This window comes from Panthera tigris, chromosome B2 (assembly GCF_018350195.1).
Source record: "Panthera tigris isolate Pti1 chromosome B2, P.tigris_Pti1_mat1.1, whole genome shotgun sequence".
In the NCBI taxonomy this organism is placed as follows: domain Eukaryota; kingdom Metazoa; phylum Chordata; class Mammalia; order Carnivora; family Felidae; genus Panthera; species Panthera tigris.
Window position 1 is genome coordinate 38054834 of NC_056664.1, and position 21043 is coordinate 38075876.

The 21043-nt window shown below is 49.8% G+C and overlaps 1 protein-coding gene across 4 annotated transcripts in view; it reads left to right on the forward strand.

The window, feature by feature from the left end:
• The window catches only part of DAAM2 (dishevelled associated activator of morphogenesis 2), a 118733-nt gene that overhangs the window by 23252 nt on the left and 74438 nt on the right, over positions 1–21043 (forward strand). The window contains exon 1 of one of the 4 annotated variants that reach the window (XM_042986278.1): positions 1885–2000. The exons of 2 other annotated variants lie outside the window; for them this stretch is intronic. The gene's annotated coding sequence lies outside the window, so the exon portion shown is untranslated. Of the gene's footprint in view, positions 1–1884; positions 2001–7171; positions 7191–21043 lie in introns of those variants that run through there. One more of the 4 variants, XM_042986282.1, reaches the window with a different exon arrangement.

Below are 21043 nucleotides of genomic sequence, written 5' to 3' on the forward strand. Positions count from 1 at the left end.
GACCTCCTGGAAATGTCTGCCCCTCCACCCTTGTCCCCCAGTTTCCCACCTTGTCACAAACCACACTTGGGGAACTTGCCTTCTAGTTGAGTTAGCATTTTGGTAATTCACATGTCAGTCTTTCCTCTCTGCGTACAGCTTCAAGGCAAAGTTGAGTCCATATTGTGTGTGTGGACGTTAGGCAGTTTGGTATTTTTATTTCGTCCCCTTTCCTTAGTGTTACCAACTTTGTAAATGAAAGAAATGTTGAGCGAGGCTTTAGACACAGTTTGATAGCAAGCTCAGAAGATGGGGAAGGGCCCTGAAACACCAGATGGTGCTCACTGGGATGGGAGATCTTTTAAACAACGGACGGTGAGGGGGCTCCGAAGTTCAACCTCCCAGCTCCTGCAGGAGCAATGAGCAGCCCAGAGCACGTCTACCTTTGACTGTGGCTGGATTCCCTGGCCACTGATAGAGCTCTAATTGAGGTTTGGTGTAGAGCAAACACTGTAACAAGCATGTTACGTACAATCGGTGTTTGCGACTCTGAATTTTAGGTGATTAGTTGCTCTGTTTTACAGATTTGGAAACTAAGGCTTAGAATGGTTAAGAACCTTAAGGAGTGTCCATACCACACAGCGTTACAGCTAGAATTTGAACTTGTTCATCTTTCTTCTAACCCCTGTTCTGCACGGCTTCCCATTCCATGAAAGAGGGTGTCTGCTGGTTACAATTTGCTGCTCAGACTTAATGGATGGACTCACCAAACAACAAAGGGGGCACCCTCCCAGCAGTTATGGGGAACACAGGTAATTGAAATTGATCGAGTTTGCCCTAGGGAGGGACTTCAAATGCTTGAGCCCTGCTATCTGGAGTGCTTATCAAATCAATAATCCTACTGTTCCTTCTTCTGTCTTCTTGGCTCTTCCTCCAGGAAGTCTTACAGGTTGAAATCTAGTTGACACTCACTCTTCCCTTCCCGCCATTCTCTTCAGTATTAGCCTTCTCCAATTCACAGCTACATTGTGACCAGGCGCCGCTTTGTCTTTGAGATGCAGCCTCAATTAGCCAAATCCAGCCTCCGCAAGTGGAGGAAGCCCCATATCCTTCCAAGGGAACAGAGGTTCTCAAGGAGGGGTCCTTGGGCCAGCAGAATCAGCATCACCTGGAACTTGTTAGGAATGCAAATCCTTGGGCCTGGCCCCAGACCCGCTAAATCAAACTCTGGGAGGTGTAGCACAGCTGTTGGTGTTTTATCAAGATTGCCAGATGATCCTGGCCACACTCAAGTCTGAGAACTGCTGGTCTAGAGATTCCAAAGTGAGAGGTTGTGGCTCATACATTTCCTGTCACCTCCAGTTCTGAGTCCCTATTCCCATCTAATTAGTTCCGATTATTAGCTACTGTGGGTCACAAGCAGAGCACCCCAGAAGTGAAGAACACGGAGTCTGGAGCCAGACCACTTGCTTCTGAGTTCCGTCTCTACTGCTATTTCGTCGTGCATCTCTGAGTGAGTGGCTTAAATTCCCTGTGCCTCAGACTTCTTACCCCTAATGTGGGGTAACAGCAGTGTCCCCCATTGGGCAGCTGTGGGCATCTGGTGAGACTGCATGTCACGTACTCCCAACACTGCCTGGCACATAGTAGACCTGAAGCAGATGTTAACTAGACCAACGGCATTCACATCACAACACAAACAATCTGAAATTGAAGATTAGACAGCCCTTGTTCTGAAAGAGGTTGATTGCTTGGCCAGAAGTCCTGCTGTTTGACCTTCCTTCTCTCTTCCCTCTTGGTGCTCACAGCAACTCACCCTGTCTGTGATGCTGACTAGTTCAGCTGTCTTTATTCTCCAGCCTCACCCCTAATCTTTGCTCCTTATCTCACTTTGCAGATCTCAGGACAACTTCTAAATAATGGAGCTGCTACTCCAGGAGAGTAGCAGAGGAGGGGAGAGATAGCGTGGAAGTTACTTCCCTACCAATGTGCACTGTGCTACCTTCCAGATTGCTTCTGTGGTACAGTCAATTTTGGTTTATATATGTATATGAATGTAGATATGGATATGAATATGTATATGTATATCGTCTTTTCCCCACATTGGAGTATTTCACTCTGGAGCATTTCTTTCTCTCTTTGTTCTAAACCTTCACGCCCTAATAACTAGGGACTTGGTCTGGGTCAGGGTTTGTTAACCTTCATATTAGCCTGAATCATTCTTTTTTGGGGGTGGGGGGCTGTCCTGGGCGTTATAGGATATTGAGCAGCACACCTGGTCTCCACCCATTTGATGCCAGTAGTATTGCCTGGTCGTGACAACCAAAAAGCTCTCTGGACATTGCCAAATGTCCCTGTAAACTGTCCCAGTGGAGAGCCCCTGGAATAAGTTAAATTCTTCCTATACTAGTTTAAGTTTGTTATATCTTATTGTGTCCTAGAATTTATCTCTGTAGTGTATTTAAGGTTAGGAAACTGGGTTTATTCATTGAGAAGAAAGATGCAGGGTCCCAGGAGCCTCTAGGTCACCCTTGATTCCTAAGGAGAATCACCAGCACTCTGTCATGGCATTTCCTCAAAGGTTCCACACTTAACCCACCTGCATTGAGCCAAGGACATCCCGCTCCCTTCTAATACCTTCTCTAATGCACTTGACTCTCCCCGTACAGCAGGAAACCTCACAGGAACCAGGGGATGGCCTTTGGGTTTTGGCTTATAAATACTCATGGTCTCATTTTTCTTACTGAGAAAAGATTTTTTTTTTTTTTTTTTTTTTAAATCGTGTTTAACATTCTTGTTGCCGTAGTGGAAACTTTTGTTCCTTGGAGAATTTCCCATTCCAGGCCCAGGGTCAGATTCCTCAGCGGAACTCTGAACATTTTCTAGGGAAGTTTCTTTCACCAGTGAGATTGTACCTTTGATGCGTTTATACAACTGTGTTTGGATTGTGTGGTAAGACGTCCCAGGATCCCAAGATAGACTAAAGGAAGCAGGGGAGGAGCCATGTGTTCTGGGACTCAGTGGCCAGCCAGGATCAAAATCCTTTTATGGTTCCATTACTTTTTCAGATTTCTTTCCTCACACACCAGAACCTCAGATCTAAGACAAACAGCCAGTGCTTCAGTCAGTATAAGTTAAATTATGCTGTGGTAACACATAGTTCCCAAGTTTCAGTGACTTAAAACAAGGGAGGTTTATTTCTTACTCATGCTACTGTTTGTTGTGGGTTAATGCAGACCTCTACTCATTATAGTCACTCAGGAACCCAGGCTGGCAGAACAGGCACCTCATTAAATGTTGATGATCGCAGTGCTGACCAGAAAGGGGGTTGTGTCTAGAACAATTCAATGTTCTAGACCACTAATTACACTTCTATTAGTCAGGGTTCTCCCGAGACAGAACCAACAGGATATATGTATGTATGTATGTATTATCGATCTATCTATCTATCATCTGTCTAGTTATCTATCTACCTACCTACTTATCCATCCTCTATCTTTCTACTTATCTATCTGCCTGCCTGTATACCTACCTACCTTCTTATCTATCTACCTACCTACCTACCTACCCACCTACCTACTTATTTATGTATCTATCCATCTATCTACTTACCTATCTACTTTGTCTATCTATCTATCCATCCATCTGTCCATCCATCCATCCATCCATCCATCCATCCATCCAATCTAACCTATTTACCTATCTATCCACCTATCTACTTATCATCTATCTTTCTACTTACCATCTGTCTATCCATCTGTCTACTTATCTATCTACTTATCTGTTCTATCTACTTACCTATCTACCTGTCTATCTATTCTATCTACTTTATCTGTCTGTCTGTCTATCTAGATTTGTTTTAAGGAATTAGCTCATTTGGTTGTGGGACTGGCAAGTCCAAAATCTGCAGGGCAGCCCTGCAGGCTGGAGACCCAGGGAAGAGTAGATGTTGCAGCTCAAGTTCAAAGTCTGTCTGGAGGCAGAATTTCCTCTTCCTTGGGGATACCAGTCTTTTCTTTAAGGCTTTCAAATGATTAGATGCATCCCACCCACATGATGGTGGGTAATCTGCTTTACCCCAAGTCTACTAATTTAAATGATTATCTTATCTAAAAAATACCCTCACAGTGAAATCAAGTTTGACCAAATATCTGATACCATGGTCTAACCAACTTGACACATAAAATTAACCATCACAACACTCAGCTTCTACTTGGAGCTCATGGGCCAGACTTAGACCTGTGGCTCCACTCAAGTACAAGTGGCCAGGAAGTACAATCTGTTTTGTGCCTGGAGTGAGGGGTGGGGACCAGTGGTGTTTGACTAAGTACCAATAGCTGTCACAACTGTAAACAGTGTTACCTGCAGATGAAATAAAGCATCATTCGTGGTATCCCTACTTCAATGCATTCTGCTAAGTCAATGCAGACATAGTTTTAGACTTAGACCCACATGCCCCCTTTGCTCATAAGGGAGGTTATGGAGATGGGTGGGTTAAGACATGGCCTGGTGTCCAGAGGTACTAAATTTTAAGATGGTTACTGAACACTTTCCTCTGTGTTTCCTTTATTAAGTGTTTTCTGTGTGTGCCGTTGCATCCAAGAATCATTTGTGTGGTGTGTGCTTGAAGAACATCCTGCAAAATAATTTGGCCTCTGTGGCTTCCTTTTAGTACGAAGTTGTGTTTTCCTTGGTTGGATCAGAAAGGGCTCAGATGTCAGCCCTCACTTTGCCACCATCTCTCTCTGTGCCTCTGACAAGTCCCTCCCCAGTCTGTGCCCGATTTTCCTGGCTGTCTGGAAGGTGGTTGGGCAAGGGGATCTCTAAGTTTCCTTCTGGCTTTAACATTCTGTGCACACCCTCTCCCAGGGATCCCAGTTGGTGGACTGGCTACCTGGCTGGGTACAGGAGGGCTGCATGACAGAGTTTTCTTCCATAAAACTGTCAAGATCATTCTTGGTTCTCACTTGAAGCTATGGCCTCATTAGTGCCCTGGCCATGCTGCATTCACTCACCTGGAGAGAATGCATGCTACACACCATCTGGGAAGCATCATCTCCAAGCCCATGGCCCTCTGGTGTCCCCCTGCCTGGCTGGTGGGGGAGCCTAGGACAAGGAGATGTTGGGATGGAGTACTGATAAGCTTGCAGAGGGCAGGGCCGGGAGATGGATACAGTCTGGCTGAGCTGAAAGTGAGGCTGAGGGGCCAGGCCAGCCCCTCAAGGCCATCCGGGCAAACCTAACCTCCAAAAGGCAGAGTGTCAAGGACCTCAAGCACTGCACGCTTCCTTCAGTGACCACATTTGACACTTCTAATACCCATCCCAACCAATTGTTTTGAAGCCAAATGAAATATGTTGGAGGAAGCACCTGGGAAACTGTACATGCCCTTCAAACAAACTAATTATTATTATCAGGTACTGCCTTATTCCACAGATATTTTAGAGCTAGGTTCTAGGGAAAGAAAAGTGAACAAAGACACTAACTTAGTTGAATACAGCGTGGTGCCAGCTCTAATAGCATGTTCCGCAGGAGCAAAGCTTGTGAGAGCTCAGAGAAAGATGCAGTCAGTTCTGCTTGTGGGGGTGGGAGGCTCCATAGGAGCGGTGACAAGTGAGCTGGGTCTTGAAGGGTGTCAAAGACTTTATGGGAAAATGAAAAGGAAGTGCTAATCAGAAGGCATTGCATGAGCAAGTCTCAGAGTACTGGATAGGCTTCGGGAAAGCCCTAGAATTCTGGCCTGGCTGCTGGGTGGGGTGGGTGGGACAAAGTGAGGGGAAGCTGAAGAGGGATGGGGGGGGTGGTGATCAAATGAGGAAAGGTCTGGAGTAACATGTGAGGTGTTGGTTCTTAACTGAGTTTTGTAAATTACCAGGTTTGAAGAAAAAAAACCCACTTTTTATTTTTAGTTTTGGCTGAAAGAAAAAGCTATTGCTTTATTTATATCAAAAACCAGCCTATAGATTTGTAATGGGCAAAACTGAACTTCGATTTACTCACGGCATTGCTGCACCATCCTGTTAATTTTGCTGTTCTCCCTTCTTCTAGAATCCATGTAGAATACTTAAGTCATCCTGCTCTGTAGAGTCTTGGTCATTTGAAATATTTGAGCAGGAGGTAGGAGGTGGAATCTTTGTTTTCTGTTTGTAAAAGGAATATTGCAGAAAGTGTGGAAAATAAAGAAACCCATAAAGGCAAGAACAAGCACAGTGATACCACCCTCCAGACAAATTTGAGGTTACTGTTTGGGTAATTCCTTCCAGGGAGCATTTAGAAGGCAGACACCTTGTCTTTCATGATGCCTTTTCTGTGGCATGAACCTGACTCTGGCAGGTGTTCCACCTGCAATTGATTGTTGTAGTGGTGCTCCCATAGTTCCTTCTAGAGAAAGCTTGGTGATTGAGTGCTGGTAGAACCACTTAAGTTCAAAGCCTGATGTTTCCATTCATTACCTGTGAGACCTCAGTGACTTAGTCTCTCTAGGTCCCGGTTTCCTCCGGGAAATGGGAGGAATGTAAATGGGAACGATATGTAAATGTAAATGGGACCGATAACAATACCTACATCCTAAAGTTTGGGGACCAGAGTTCCTTTGGGCAAAGCACTTAGGCAAATGCCTTGCACATAGTGACTATTATTTGTTATTGGTTATTACACTGTTCTATGGGTGAGTTCAGCCCTGAGGGAGGACCTTTTTGGGGGAAGCCTTACCCTGGAGAAGGGTCTTTCTGCCTCGGTGTCCCACACATGAGAGGGGACAAACCTGTCAAGTCATCAGGATTATGCAGGCACCAAGCCAGGATCCTGGTGCTTGTTCACAGCTTTTCCCTGGAGAAAGCTGGCTGGTCCTTGCTCACTCCTTCCTGTCTAGCTTTTCCCTACAGGCTCTCAGGGGCAGGCTGTCCCTTTAAGAAAGGCAGCCACAAAGTGTGGGGCCCTGCCTCCCCTGCTGGGTGCCTTGCTGGGCTGCAGCTGGGACCCTCCTGGGTTGGATTTGAGTGCTGGACCCTCTGGAGGAGGGAGACTGCTTTGAATCAAGTGCACATCCCCCAGGAATCCATGCCGGAGAAAGGACTCTCTGTCATCAGCCCCCCATTGTGGCCCCTGCCTCCCACCCCCCAGCCCTGGCTCTGGGACATACAAGAATCATTCTTAAGGACTGAGCTCAGGATCCCTAAAAAGAAAGTTGGAAAAATAGCTGGATAAACTTGGTAAGTGAAAGAAACCCACGTTTCATCCTCCTCGTCTTTGCGGACTGCTGATTTGGGGTTGAGTTTGGTGATTGTTGCCGGATGGAATCTGATGGGCAAATGTGGGAAGGAGGAGGCAGAAGTGGGGCTGGGATTCCCGGTGGGTAGTGAGTCTTGGATGGGGGATGGCCTCCAGCCTCTCCTCCCACTGTTTGCCACCCTTGAGGTGAGGAACTGAGGGTTGACATCTAGAAGTATCTGGAGCCTGGTCCGGAGAGGGGTGGGTTGGGGTAGTGAAGATCAGGAAGGGGCTGATGTCAGACTTCTCTCTCATTTGGGGAAAACAAAGCGTGGCCAGCCAAGGCTGTATGCAAAGATGCCTGAGGCCAAATGGTACTTGCAGCCTGAGGGTGAATGGAGTGAGTGACCCTGGGATTCTATCTCAGCAGGAGACTCAGGCCAATTCCTCTTCCTCCTGGGCTGAGGGGACACACCAGGCCCTGGGCTTGTTCTCCAGGCCCCAAAGAGGTCTGTGTTGGCCCCTTGGACTGGGGCAGCTGTTGTGAGCAGCAGCAGGCAGTGCCGTAGTGGGAGGAGGCAGGTCTGCCAAGGGCAGGGAAGAATGGAGGCCTGTTGTTCTGGAGCCTGGGAACGCCACCCTGGGGGGAGGCTCACGCGGCCCTGAGCTTAGTGCAAGAAGGAATGTGAGGAGAGGTCTGTGCAGTGGGCAGAATGGGTCTGAACTGGCACCCCACCTCTGCAGAGCAAATGACGCCCCAGCCTCGGCATGGGCACAGGTGAGCTCCCTGGCCTTGAATATCAGGTGCAGTTTGGCAAACTGGGGTCTGTGCCCAAGGGTGGCCTCCCAGGGAAGAGGCAGGATATAGTAGCAGCCTCAGTCCCCACACTTCCTCGGGGCCATGAGTGAGTTCTGGATGCCAGAAGCTCTCTGCTGAAGTCTGCTCCAACGGCTCCTTCCTGCTCCCCGGCTTGTGCCAGGCTCTAACTGGGGGGTTATTGATACAAAAATGGAATGACGGAATTGGGAGCCTGTGAGGATCGGGAAAGATGTTTTAAATATGGGATTAAAGCCGCTTTTGAAAAGTAACAAAAACAGTTGCCATTTATTCTGTATCTTGAATGTGCCAATCACTGTGCCAAGGGCTTTATGGGGACCATCTTGTGTAGTTCTTGCTGTAATATTTTGAGTCGTGAACATAGGCATACCGCATTTTATTGCCCCTTGCAGATAATTGCATTTTTCTTTTTTAACAAATGGAAGGTTCGTGGCAATCCTGCGCAGAGCAGATCTATCAGTGCCATTTTCCCAGCAGCATTTGTTCGCTTCGTGTCTCTGTGTCACGTTTGAAAAAATTACACATTTAATTGTCAACAATGCTTCAGACTTTTATGATTATGTTTGTCATGGTGATCTGCAGGCGGTTATTATGATTCCCTGAAAGCTCAGATGATGGGTGGCAGTTTTTAGCAATAAAATATTTTTTAATTAAGGTGTGTACATTGTTTTTTTAGACATAATGCTATGGTACATTTAATGGACTACAGTGTAGTGTAAACATAGCTTTCATAGGCACTGGGAAACCAAGAAACTCATTTGACTCGCTGTATTGTGGTATTTGCTTTGCTGCAGTGGTCTGGTACCCAACCTGCAATACTTTGAGGTATGCCTGTAATTTGGGAGATTTTTACAAATGAGGAAACCGAGGCTCAGAGAGGTGCAGGACCTTGCCTGAGGACACAGGGCTGTAAACTGTGGAACCAGGACTTGAACGTCTTGATTCGATTTAATTCATTCATTCACTCCATTCATTCATTCATTCATTCATTCATTCGTGTGTTTTGCTCAACCAAGTTGAGCTAATTGCCTCCTATTTGCCAATTCTTCTGGTGGGACATAAGACTGGGAAAGGTGCCGGCCAACATCACTGCACAGCCTGGGTCCTCAGCCCCTGCAGAGTCTTTCAGATGGGCCCAGAGACCCTTGACGGGAGAGTGTTGAGAACACTATTTGAGAAACTTCTTGTTCTTAAGAATGGTTCCCTTTTGTTTCCATTTGAATGATAACCTAAAAGCTGAATGCATTCATTCTGAATTGTCTGAATGGCTATCCCATAACCTACGACTGGCCTGAGAGTTTAGTCCTGAGTTTATGTTTCTGTGCAAGTTGGCACGAAGCGGTTTCCTCAAATGATAGTGTTTAACTTTTAATGCTTTGTTTCTGAAGCTGGGCTCTGCATGGTGAGCTTGGAAGGCCCAAAGTACCAAAGATGAAGAAAGGCTACATTGATCTAGAGTGAAAAGGAAGAGGTGCGGGGAGGGTGACCCAGGAGGAGATGGTTCAGCCATCCCCCTCTCTTCCGGGCAGAGTGAGCCAGACTCCGCCACAGGCAGAGCAGAGTAGGGGTGCCGATCTTCCAGCCCCCCCGATGTACAGGATCATTGAGGCCCCAGTGCAGAGACTCGGGATGTGCAAATCAGGAAAGAGGAAAGACCCTGAATTAGGAGCTGGGACCCCCACTTCCAACACAGTGTCTCTGACCCGAAGCTCAAGGATGCTCCTCTGTCAGCCTCTGCAGATGGGACAGGCGCCAAGGCTGAGAAGGGTGAGTGTGGCGCCTCCTGGGGCCACCGTGTGATCTCCCCTCACAGAGGGGTGTTCTCTGGTCTTTCCAGAATTTCAGACCTTTCCCAGGGTCCAGCTGTTAGGTGAGAAAGCTGAAGCAGGGTCCCTGTGACTCAGGGCTTGCTACCCCGACAGCCCACAGGCACACGCCGCTGGCCTGGTGCCTTGGCTCCTGGACGGGGCTGGGTGACGAGCACACTCTGAGGATCACACGTCCCACCAGTGCAGGTAGCTGGGGACAAGAGACCCAGGGACCAGACCTCTTCTTCTTCCATTTCCTCTTCCTCCTGCTGCTGCTGAGGTTTGGGGTCTTGCCGTGAGGCAGCCTGCGGTCACACCTACTTTGGATGAGTGACGCCACTGTGTATCTTCCCTCTCTTGGACCCTGAGCAGCCATCCGTCTTCCTTTCTCTGGAACTCTCTGCCCTGTCATTCTTCTGCATTAGGAGTCGTCAAACATTTTCTGTGAAGGTGCTGAGAGCAAATATTTTGGCTTTGGGGGCCACATGGTCTCTGTTGCAATCACCTAAGCACCAAAGCAGCCTTGGACAATATATAAATGTGTGGGTGTGCCAAAGAAACCACAGTTACAAAAACTGGCAGTGGGCTAGATTAGGCCACCCCTGCCCCAGATGGAGTTCGTTCCTGCTGAAAAACATTTGCTGGTTCCCCATGGCCTGCCATATTCCCCCTGACATGATGGGCCTGCCCTGTTCTTCATCTCCAGGGGCATCTTCTGCAGAGTCCTTCTGGTGCCCCCAGAAGCCCCATTCTCTAGCCATCCTGCCCTGCCTGCCCTTCCTCAACATGCTCTCTCTTTATGCCTCCCAGCCTTTCCCCTTGGGTTGCCTCCGCCTCCCTCTACCTACCCCCTTCATGCATCCTATGTGATCCTTAGACTTTGACTCCTTGCGCGGATCAGGTGCTTCTCCTTGTGTCCGGCCATGACCTCCCACCCCCAGCCCTCTGCAATATGGGGAGTTGCCCTTCTCCTCTGTGACCCTGTTACTTTGTACTTGCCCTGCTATAGACCCTCCCTGTGCTACACTTTAGCAATTTGTTCCTGGCTTATCTCTTCAAGGGCAGGAATCGGTAGGACTTGGCTATCTTCACCAGTCCCAGCTCCGTGCCGGCCAGGCAGGCGGCAAGCACTCAGGACACAGCACTGGCGTAAACCCCGTGACCTCTCCTTTCTTCCCCCAGAGAGCCTCTGCCGCAGCAGGTGGCTTTTTTGGGGTTTAGCTGAGCCATTTTGGGAAATCAAGATCTCCTCATGAGTTGGACACTGAAGCCGCCTGTAGCTAAATCCGTCACTGGCCCTGAAATCCGATCCTGCTCGTTCCCTGTGCCCCACGATCGGGTGGCCCAGTTTGTTTTGACATCCTGTGCGGGGCATGAGGGGAGATGTGAGGGATCCAGATTTCAAAGCAAGAATTTTCTCCAGCAGCCGCTGAAGGCCAGGCTCCTGCCAGCGCCCGGGCTCCCGTGTTAGCATTTTCAGTTAATTAAGAAAACAAGCCCCAAATCCCTGACAGAGGTGGTTCTGCGGATTCAGGACAGAGGGTTCATGTCCGTATGCAGGAGAGGCCTCCCAGCTCCTGCAGGCAGGATGAGCTGGAAGAGAGGAACGCGTGAGCCAGAGAGGACCCGCTGAGGCCTTCTCAGCAAGAGAAGGTGCCACGGAAGGTGGGTCATGGGGAGCCAGCTCCAGGCAGGGCCCAGACGCACATTTCTCCTACCAGGGCATTTTCTGAACGGTTGGACTATGGAGGCAGGCCAGCTGGGCGAGAGTAGGAGCGGAAGATACAAGAAACTGGGATTTGCCAGTCTTTTTCTCCAGAACCAGGTTATTCCACTGCCTGGCCGGTAGGGGGCAGTGGCGAGAGGGGGCCTGGGCATGGCTTCGGGTGGAGCCCAGGTGGCTGACCTGCCAAGGGGAAGTTCTGGTCAGGGATGCTGCTTACCCACGCAGAGCCTCGGTGTGAATTTAAAACGGGCGTTGTTCCTTAGGGGGGCTGTAGAAGCAGCCAGCTTTCCTCTCCCCTGTCCACACTGAGTGTGGCTTCAGCAGATGCTGGACCTACACCAACACCCAGCCCTGACATGGGTGTCATTTGGCATGTGGGGCTGGACTTGGGCCTCTGGGAGTTGCAGGAACATGGGTGCACATAGCGTTGGTGCCGAGTGTCCAGCTGGCACGTTCTCTGACAGGTGTGCGTGCCCCGCAGCCGGGGTGGGTCTGTGCACCCCTTTCATCTCACAGCCGAGCACCACATTCAGCAGTCACAGCCCGTCTTGGGCAGAATGTGGTGAGAGAGAGACCTGGTCTTGCTCTACGGCCACTGAATGGTCCAGGGCAAGTTATTTCTCTTTGTGAACCTCCGGTTTCTACTGGGCTCACATTTTATGTGTGTCCTGAAGGCCCGAGTGTGTTGGCGAATATTGGAGGTGTATACCAGACCTGGCTCAAGGCACCTGGTTTCCTTCCTCCGTCAGACATGTGTCTTCGTCCAGCTTCTGCCTGCTGGCCAGGTGTCTGGTCAGCGGTGGGAGGAGGTGGTTGTAGGGCCAGCCCTCGGTATCTGGTTATAACTTAGCCAAATAACCAACAGTTGGTACACATGTTTTTTGACTTTTGAGAGCCTTCGTCTTGTGCCCTTGGGAGTTTCTGGGCTCCCTGCCTTCTGTAAGTCATGGCTTCGTAACTTACAAGACAGGCCCTGTTCTGTGACAAGTCGGACCACGTCGGAAAAGCAGGTGCCTCCAAAGGTGAGCATCTCAGTGGAGAGATGTCATTTGCGGGGTTGGGGGGAGTTTCAAATCTCTCCGTCTCTTTTTGCATTTCCAACAGAATCCTCAAGTTGTAGAGCTGACATGGCCAATAGCTCTTCCTTCCAGGAGGACATCCAGAAATACCACCCGATCCTCCTAAAATTCCCAAATCCCTGGACACCAGCGGGTTTGTTTGTTTGTTTTTGCCACGGCTGCTGATTTTTCTCACTGGGTCTCAGGAAAGAGCCTACTGATGGCAGGTAGATAGTGATTTTGTCCACACACTCAGTTTCTTAGACCTTCTACTTGGCAGATCAGAACCTTTCTGACGGTTGGAAGCACCTTCTCTTTTTCAAACAGCATTTCTAAGTATTCTCCAGGCATCAGATGGAAAATCTGAGGCAAAGACCAGAAGTCGTGAATTTGTTTCTGGAGTATTAGGGAACATCATCCAAAAACAGAGGTGGTTTAGCCTGAGCCTTTGCAAAACTCACAACATTTAGGGAAATCTTCACTAATGAATCTTAGCTAAGAGTTTTTGGAGGTTTTGTTTTGTTTTAATTACATTTTTTGTAGTTGTCGTTTCTGTCAATACTGCCTTCAGGAGAAAGCACTTACGGGAAACCAAGAACGAAAGCAGGGTGTGTCTGCTGCTGTTCTCTCGCGGGAAAGGAGAGTTCTGTGCCGAGAATTTGGGGTTGGGGTTCTAGACATGGTCTGTCATCAGTTTGTCCTGGGGCAAGTGGCCTTGCTTCTTGAACCTCAGTTTTCTCCTCTGTAAAATGGTCACGATAAGGATAGCCAGCCCCCACTGTCGGTATCCTGTGCCTCCCAACAGCAGTGTGGGAGTCCCCTGTGGGGCATGTCAGAGGAAGTTGGAGCGGAGTTCGTTCACACACAGACAGCAGGAGTGACATCCCAAGATGGAAGGGTATGGCCATTCTGGAGCAGAGTGGGGTAATCTTCCCCAGAGTCCTATTTTTACATCTGAGCTTATGGAGTAGCACACGATCGCTCTGGGGAACAGTGGCCCCACACCTTGGCTCTCTGCATGGGGGTCTGTCGAGACACCCCTGTGCCTGATGGGATGTGGGGGTTGGGAGGGCCCAACAGCCTCCGTCTCTGTGTGAAGTGTGCTTCCCCTTAACCTCCTTGGTCTGAAAATGGATTCTTTTGATGGACCGAAGGGAAACTTGGAAAATCCCAGTCAATTGCAGAATCCAAGGAGGGTGGTCCCCTTCATGACCAAGCTCTGAACCACATCTGTGCACCCCACCTCTCACAGCCTACGTTTAAGCTCTTGCCCTCCCTCTGCCCGAAGAATGGTACCTGGGGAAAACCTAGTCCTCCTTCAAGACTCAGTTCAAGCACCACCACTTCTGTCATCTCTCTAGCCCCTCTTTCCCCCAGTTTCAGGGAGGTGAGATTCTCCCTCATTGATGGCCCCGAAGACCCACCCCTGATGTAGCATGTAGCACAGTGTTTGAAAACCACTGTTCTCCCTGTCTTTCACTAAACTATGAGCTTCCAGAATGCAGGGACTCAGACAAGGCCCATTGTGCATTCCTAGATCCAGAGACCGGGTCTAGCACATAGTAGGCCCTCATTAAGTATTGTCCAAGTGAAAACTGAGGGGAACCTGGGCTCTCTGCAATCTCCCACTGAGAAGGAAACAAGAGCGGCTGGTGTTTGGGCAGTTGGCCCAGGGGCCAGCTCGGTGGTAGTATCTGAACCGAGCGCTCTAATCGGTGCCTCCTGTGTGTATGCCTTCCGTGGCAGGGCTGGGGCACAGTGTGTGCATGGGCCAGCAGTGTGCCCACGGCTGGCTGTGGTAGCAGCACCGTGTTTCTCTGCAGAGACCCAGGTGTGGACATTGCTGCCAACCTCCTCTTCTTTCTGGCCTTTGTCCTCATTGGCATGCGATTCTCATCGCCGTGCCCAGGGCTTTTGGAAGGAGTGTGACCTTGTGGGGAAGCTGGTGGCACTTTGGGGGACAGACAGACCTCACTGTCTGTGCCTGGGAAAGACACCTGTGTTGGAGGCTGAGAAGATACCTTAGAGAGTTGTAGCATGTGAGAAATTGGGCAAGAGAATTTTCGTGAATGCCAGTGAGATCAGAAGGGAGCATGTGCTCTTTGGGGTCAATAGTGACCTTCCCTTAGGGGAGTTTATATGCTCACTGGTATATTCACATGTGTCAGTCATTATTCTAAGTTCTGAGCATGCAGACTGACCATGTCCCTGCCCTTGGAGGGCTTACTTTCTTTCTTTTTTTATTTTTTTTATTTTTTTTATATTTATTTTTTTGAGAGAGAGAGACAGAGTGTGAGTGGGGGAGGGGCAGAGAGAGAGAGGTTAGACACAGAACCCGAAGTAGGCTCCAGGCTCCAAGCTGTCAGCACAGAGCCTACTGCGGGGCTCAAACTCACGGACTGTGAGATCCTGACCTGAGCTGAAGTCAGACGCTTAACTGACTGAGCCACCCACGTGCCCCCGAGGGCTTACTTTCTAATGAAAATCCCTGAAGACTGACACGATGGGAGTTAAGGCCACCGTCACCCTGGAGACAGCAATCTCCAGGTGAGGGATTTCTCCATTCTTCGGCGCCTGCACTCTCCCCCCAGATGTTGTATTGTCCACAGTGGTATCACCCTTCCCGGATTCCTGGCTCTGCCTCCTTCCCCAGCCTGTGTTACAGACCCCTCACCTATACGCCCACTGTGCCCTGTGCAGCAATTGCCCAGCATGCTGTCCCTCCCTGACCTTCTCACCAGTTTTCCCTTCTTCCCCGACTGAGAGTAGTTTTAATGAGTGTTTTATTCACCACCACATGCCTATGGCGTGCGGTGCCTGGCTCAGAGTGGAGGTTCTGTACATAACTGTGGAATGAATGAATCCACAGGACAGACACTGGGTCTCATTTACTCATCTTCGCCATCCATGCTAGGCTTGGGTGTCTGTCTGTTTTCATCTCTTTCTGGGTCAGTCGTCAGCGGGATGGATGCTAGGGGAAATTGCTGGAAAGCTGGGGAGTTGTGAGAAATTGGAGAAGGAGGAGGAAACCCCTGCTTGGAATCTGCTCTTGACTGTGTCCCCTCTGTGACTTGGCCGCAGGAGGCTCATTTGCCTTTGAACACATTCCTTCCCGCAGGCTGGGAAGGCAGGTGGGCTTCAGGGCTCACAGACCTGGGCTCTAAATCCCACACCCTCCTTGTGCTGAGGCCGGCGTCTTCCTCCTCGTGTGTGTGGGGACAGGGCAGTGCTGAGGGACAGAGCTGCCCCTACAGCCCTCGGGTTCAGTCAGCACAGCTGGGCCGGCCAGAGAGCAGGCCGCCCGGGAATGGCTGGGAGGCAAGTCCAGGCCTCGGGCCCACCTCCCCCAAGGCCAGGATGTGGCGTGGGACCCAGGCGGGTGGAGGTTCCCACCGCTCAGCTCCTGCGCTCTCTCCCAAATGCTGCAGGCCTAGGCAGTGCCTCTCAGCAGGAGGGGGTGGGGAGAGACTCCAGCTGCCTGGGTCAAGACCCCGTATCAGGACCAGGGCAGCCCCGCAGGCACCCACCTCTGACATTTATCCTCTACCTGGACAGCTGCCAGTGGTCCTGCGGCCCAGCCTTGCCTTGCGTGGGGGATGGGAAGAGAGTCTGGAATTAACCATTGCAGGCCCTGCCTGAGTCAGGCCAAGCCTTGTGCGCCCATCCATCCATCGTGTACTGAGGGTTGGGATGGGCATGTTCACAAACGTTATCGGATTTAATCCTGACATCAGTTTGGGGGTAGAGGCACAAACCCCATTTTCCAGATGAGTAAACTGAGGCATGTGGCGTTCCATAATCTGCCTAAGGTTGTAAGTTAGTAAAATTTCGTAGGAATTCATTCTTCATTACAAAGGCCCATTGTGTGCTAGGGAATGATTCTAGGCCCTGTGGATATGGCACTGAGTGATGGACAAAGACATCTCAAGGAGAGAGAGAATGCAAAAGTGGATAGTGTCTCATATGGTAGTAAGTCCATGTGGAAAATGGGAGGGAGAGGGGTTGTTTAAAATGGTCGTGGAAAAACTCGCTGAGAAAGTGTACAATTGTTAATGTCCATGCCGGGCTTGCTAGGCATGCCCTCGTCACCATATACAAGCCCACTATTTAACCCCCTCCCCCACCCAGTTAACCTTATGAGGCAGATTGCTCTGATTCCCATTCTCAGATGGGGACACTGAGGCACAGGGAGGTAAAGTCACTTGCCAGAGAGGACAGCGGATGGAAGCGGTGCTAGGATCTGTGCTCAGGCAGCCGAACTCCCCAGCTCTGGCTCATAACCATGGCCAGGGAGCCAGTAGGGAGGGCAGGAGCCCAGCAGCCCCCACCTCACAGGCCAGGCCGATGCAGAGGAGCGGACAGGATGAGTTAGCAGCAAACCTGGGTGAAAGGGGAGGGTTTAGAAGCTAAAATTAGAAGCCAAGTTTAGAAGCTAAAATTCTAGCATCTCAACCCCATCCTCTCCCTGAGGTCTTTGCTGCTTCTCAGAAAGGAGTCTCCGGGCCAGGGTTCTTGAGCTAGCACTCAGCGAGATAAAATGTAGCCCCTTGAAGAATTCATCATCAATAAGAACAGGACAGGGTAAATACTGTGGTAAGGGGTCAAGCCCAAAGGCTGCCCCTCACCCTTCTCCTCCCCTCCCTGCCCCTCGCCTCTAGCCAGCCACCCTCAGCCCTCCTAGGAATCAGATCCGAAAGAAGTGGGGCTGTTTTTGCTCTGGTCTCCCTCTGTGTCAATCTGAGAACAGCTTATTTTGTTAACGATGATGAGGATGATAGCAGCTAATGTTTACTGAAGCCTTAACAGAAATAGGAAGTGAAAATATATCCAACTCCCATGTGCGGGGAAAAAACAATTATGTCCTGAATTGGTAACTTGCAATACAAATCTTAGCTTGATAAATAAAGGTGCTTCAGCCTGTTCTGATGTGAGACAATGGCTCCTGGTTCAGTGAAGTCCCAATTCAGGCTCCCTGTGAGGGTGTCTTCCCGTGGGGACCTTGGGGCCACAGGGTCCCTGTGATATCCACTGACTTGTTCTGTGTTCCCTCGGCTTCTGGAGCCCCTGTGCTAAAATCCACTGAAGGGGCCATGTCTGGTCTCGTCCCAGGGCTTTTGAAGGGAAACCTGGCACCCGCTGCTCAAGCTTTGGCTTCCTCAGGCCCCTTGGCTCTCCTGGGACACCCGCCTGTCCCTGGAGGATTCCGGTGTCCACCTGTTGTCTGGATGTGAGGACTGTAAATGGGTGGGCCTGAGGGCAGCCCCTGGTGCTTGCTAACCTTCCTGCGACAGAGCCATGTTTCTCTGAGCCCTGCTGAAGGTGGGGCTTCACCAAGGGACATGGCATTTCCCTGTTCTGGAATTCTCTAAGTCATTGAGTCATTTATTTATTTATTTTTTTTTAATTTTGAGTGAGAGAAAGAGAGCATGAGTGGGGAGGGGCAGAGAGAGAGAGAGTGAGAGAGAGAGAGAGAGAGAATCCCAAGCATGCTCTGCACTCTCAGTACAGAGCCCAATGCAGGGCTTGAACTCACAAACCATGAGATCATGACCTGAGCTGAAACCAAGAATCTGGATGCTTAACTGACTTGAGCCTCCCAGGCATCCATAATTGGGTCATTTCTAATGATGTCGCCCTCCTCAGCCCCCAGGTGGGGAAGGGAGTGAAATCCTGGCCATTTACTTCATTTCCCTCCTAGTCCTAGAAAGGCTTTTTCTTTATTCCGGACTGGAGAAAACAGCGTTACCTCTTTGCGGCCGTTCCCAACTCTGTTCACCTTTGTGTTCCGGGGGTGGGGGTGGGGGGGTCCTCGGTGTTATTTGCCTGGGGAAAATAATGTCATGGCTTTGTTCCGATATTAGAAGGTTCGAGAGAAAGGAAAGGGAAAAAAAATGAAACACTTGGATTTCCCAGGGCAAAATATATTACGAGATATTTTAAATATTTTCCTTGTACAATACCCTGTATCAGACATACAGTATTATTCCTGAATTATCAGTTACTCCTCATGACTTCATGACGGGGTATGCCCTGTCATATTCTCTTTGTACAGACGAGAAAGGTGAGGCTCAAAGAAGGTAAATTTCCCAAGGTCCTATAGTGAGTCAGAGGCAGAGCCAAGTTCAGAAGCTAAACTTCTAGAGTCTCAACCCCATCCTCTCCCTGAGGTCTTTGCTTCTTCTCAGAAAGGAGTCTCGGGGCCAGGGTTCTTGAGCTAGCACTCAGCGAAATAAAATGTAGCCCCTTGAAGAATTCATCAAATCTCCAGAGAAAGTGGGGTTGGCTTCAGTTGGTTCAACCAGGCGTAAATATCAGGGCAGACTGCTCATGGCAGAGGAAATCTCAGGTCACATTAGCAAGGGCTGGTAGGGTTTCCAGCTCTCCCCAGCTCCTGGGCACGTGAAAACCTGCATCTTTCTCTTCGCCTTCAGTCTTGACGTGAACAGGGATTTTCACGAGCTGTTTGGATGAGCGTGCCGGATGAAAGCATAGTGTGACAACCTCGTCCCCACTCTGCTTCCCGAGGCCCTTGACTCGCAGCTAGGTGCCTTCTTCCGCCTTCTTCGCAGAGCCTGGTGCAGCTCTGACTCTCTGCTCTCCAGTCTGCTGAAGCCCTGCCCTCTTTGGGGTGCCAGGAGCTATTTTTTCAGCTACCAAGGAGTGGTGGTGCTGCATTTGAAAACTCCACTCTGGCCTTCGTTTGCGGTGGAGTCGAAAGGCCAAGGCGGGTATCTGGGCACCAGCTAAAAATAGCCAGGGGAAATAGCTTCTCGCTTTATAAATTTAGCTTTTATTACATAAGTAGTTATTGGTATTATAACGTTAACTCTAAATAAAAGTAGGGGAAAAAATCCACCTACAGTCATACCACATGCACATGGATTCATTTTTCCAAAAGCCCCAATGTCCTGGGCATTCTGAGATGGAGGGGCAAGGGAGGGAAGGGAGCAAGTCAGCAGGAAGTGATTAAGGTGACCTGGAATGGCAGGCACTAAGCCAACGCACAGGCTCCACTTCAGATTTACTGTTTCTCTTCATTGCCTCCTCCAGGAAGCCTCCCCTGGTATCCTCCTTGTCAATGACTGGGACATATGAGATGCCGCTTTCTGCTCACATCACGATGTCTGGCTTGTGTGTCCTATATTGTATTATGATTATCTGGTTAAGTGCCTGGCTCTCCCACTAGACTCGGATCTCCAGGATATAGCAGGAATATCTTATTCTTCTCTATATCTCCAGTGCCTGGGAGATCCAAGCAAGTCAAAGTTAAGATGCCAGATAGAGAGGGGCTCCTGGGTGGCTCAGTTGGTTAAACTTCCGACCTCGGCTCAGGTCATGGTCTTGCAGTTTGTGGGTTCGGGCCCTGCATCGGGCTCTGTGCTGAGAGCTCAGTGCCAGGAGCCTGCTTTGGATTCTGTGTCTCTCTCTCTCTCTCTCTGCCTCTCCCCTACTTGTGCTCTGTCTCTGTCTCTCAAAAATAAATGTAAAAAAAATTTTTTTTAAAAAAGATGTCTGATAGAGGGGTCAAGACAGTCACTGAAGAAGACGTGTGTGCTGACGCTCAGACAAATTCTAAGATCTGCAGAATGGCGAGCAACATGGAACCACGGAGTGTGTTACCTGCGTCTGATATGGACATGCTTTCTTTGGTGTGTTTTGTGCGTGTGCGAGGGAGAGAGAGAAGGAAGATCTGGTGTATCCCACCAGTGGCTGTGAGGTCTCTTCTCACATTAGAAGAGGGGGTTAAAGAGCATGAGCCAGAACTTGAAGAGCATGACAAGGGGCCTCGTGTTCTCCTTTGCACAGTATGAGCTCCAGATCCTGTGCTTCTTCCTTAGCCCACGGTAGGGGTGGGGGGAGGTCAGGGGCTGTGCCTTCTTCATGCTGCAAACCCTGCTGTCTGGCACAGTGCCTAGGCACGGAGTAGGTATGTGGTGAAGGCTCGCGGGATGGATGGATGGATGGATGGATGGATGGATGGATGGATGGGTGTGCACATGGGGGGAGAAACTCTCGTAATCCAGGGAAGTTCAGTTCAGGGAGATGAGCACTGAGTCTAATTAGGAAACAGGGAAGGGGCATGGGTTGGCAGAGACAGCAGCTTTGTCGTTGGATGAGGGGAAGCGGGCCGTTGGTGTCCCTGTTGGTTTGGATACTTCTAACCAGATGCTGACTCGGAATGGCCATCTCGTGGGGGAGAGGAGGACCAGGGGGGCTGTGGGAAGTCATGCAAAGACACAGGCATAGAGAGAGCATTTTCCCCCTTTAATTTTGCTTCTTTTCCTCCAGCACAAGAATTGGACACATTGCTCAGATTCCTTGAGTCCCTAGGGCAGGGGTGGGGGTGCCTTGAGGGGGGGCAGTTCTAACAAATGAGCCCGGACAGAGGCATGTGGAATATGGCCCAGAGAGAAGGGGGGGGTGG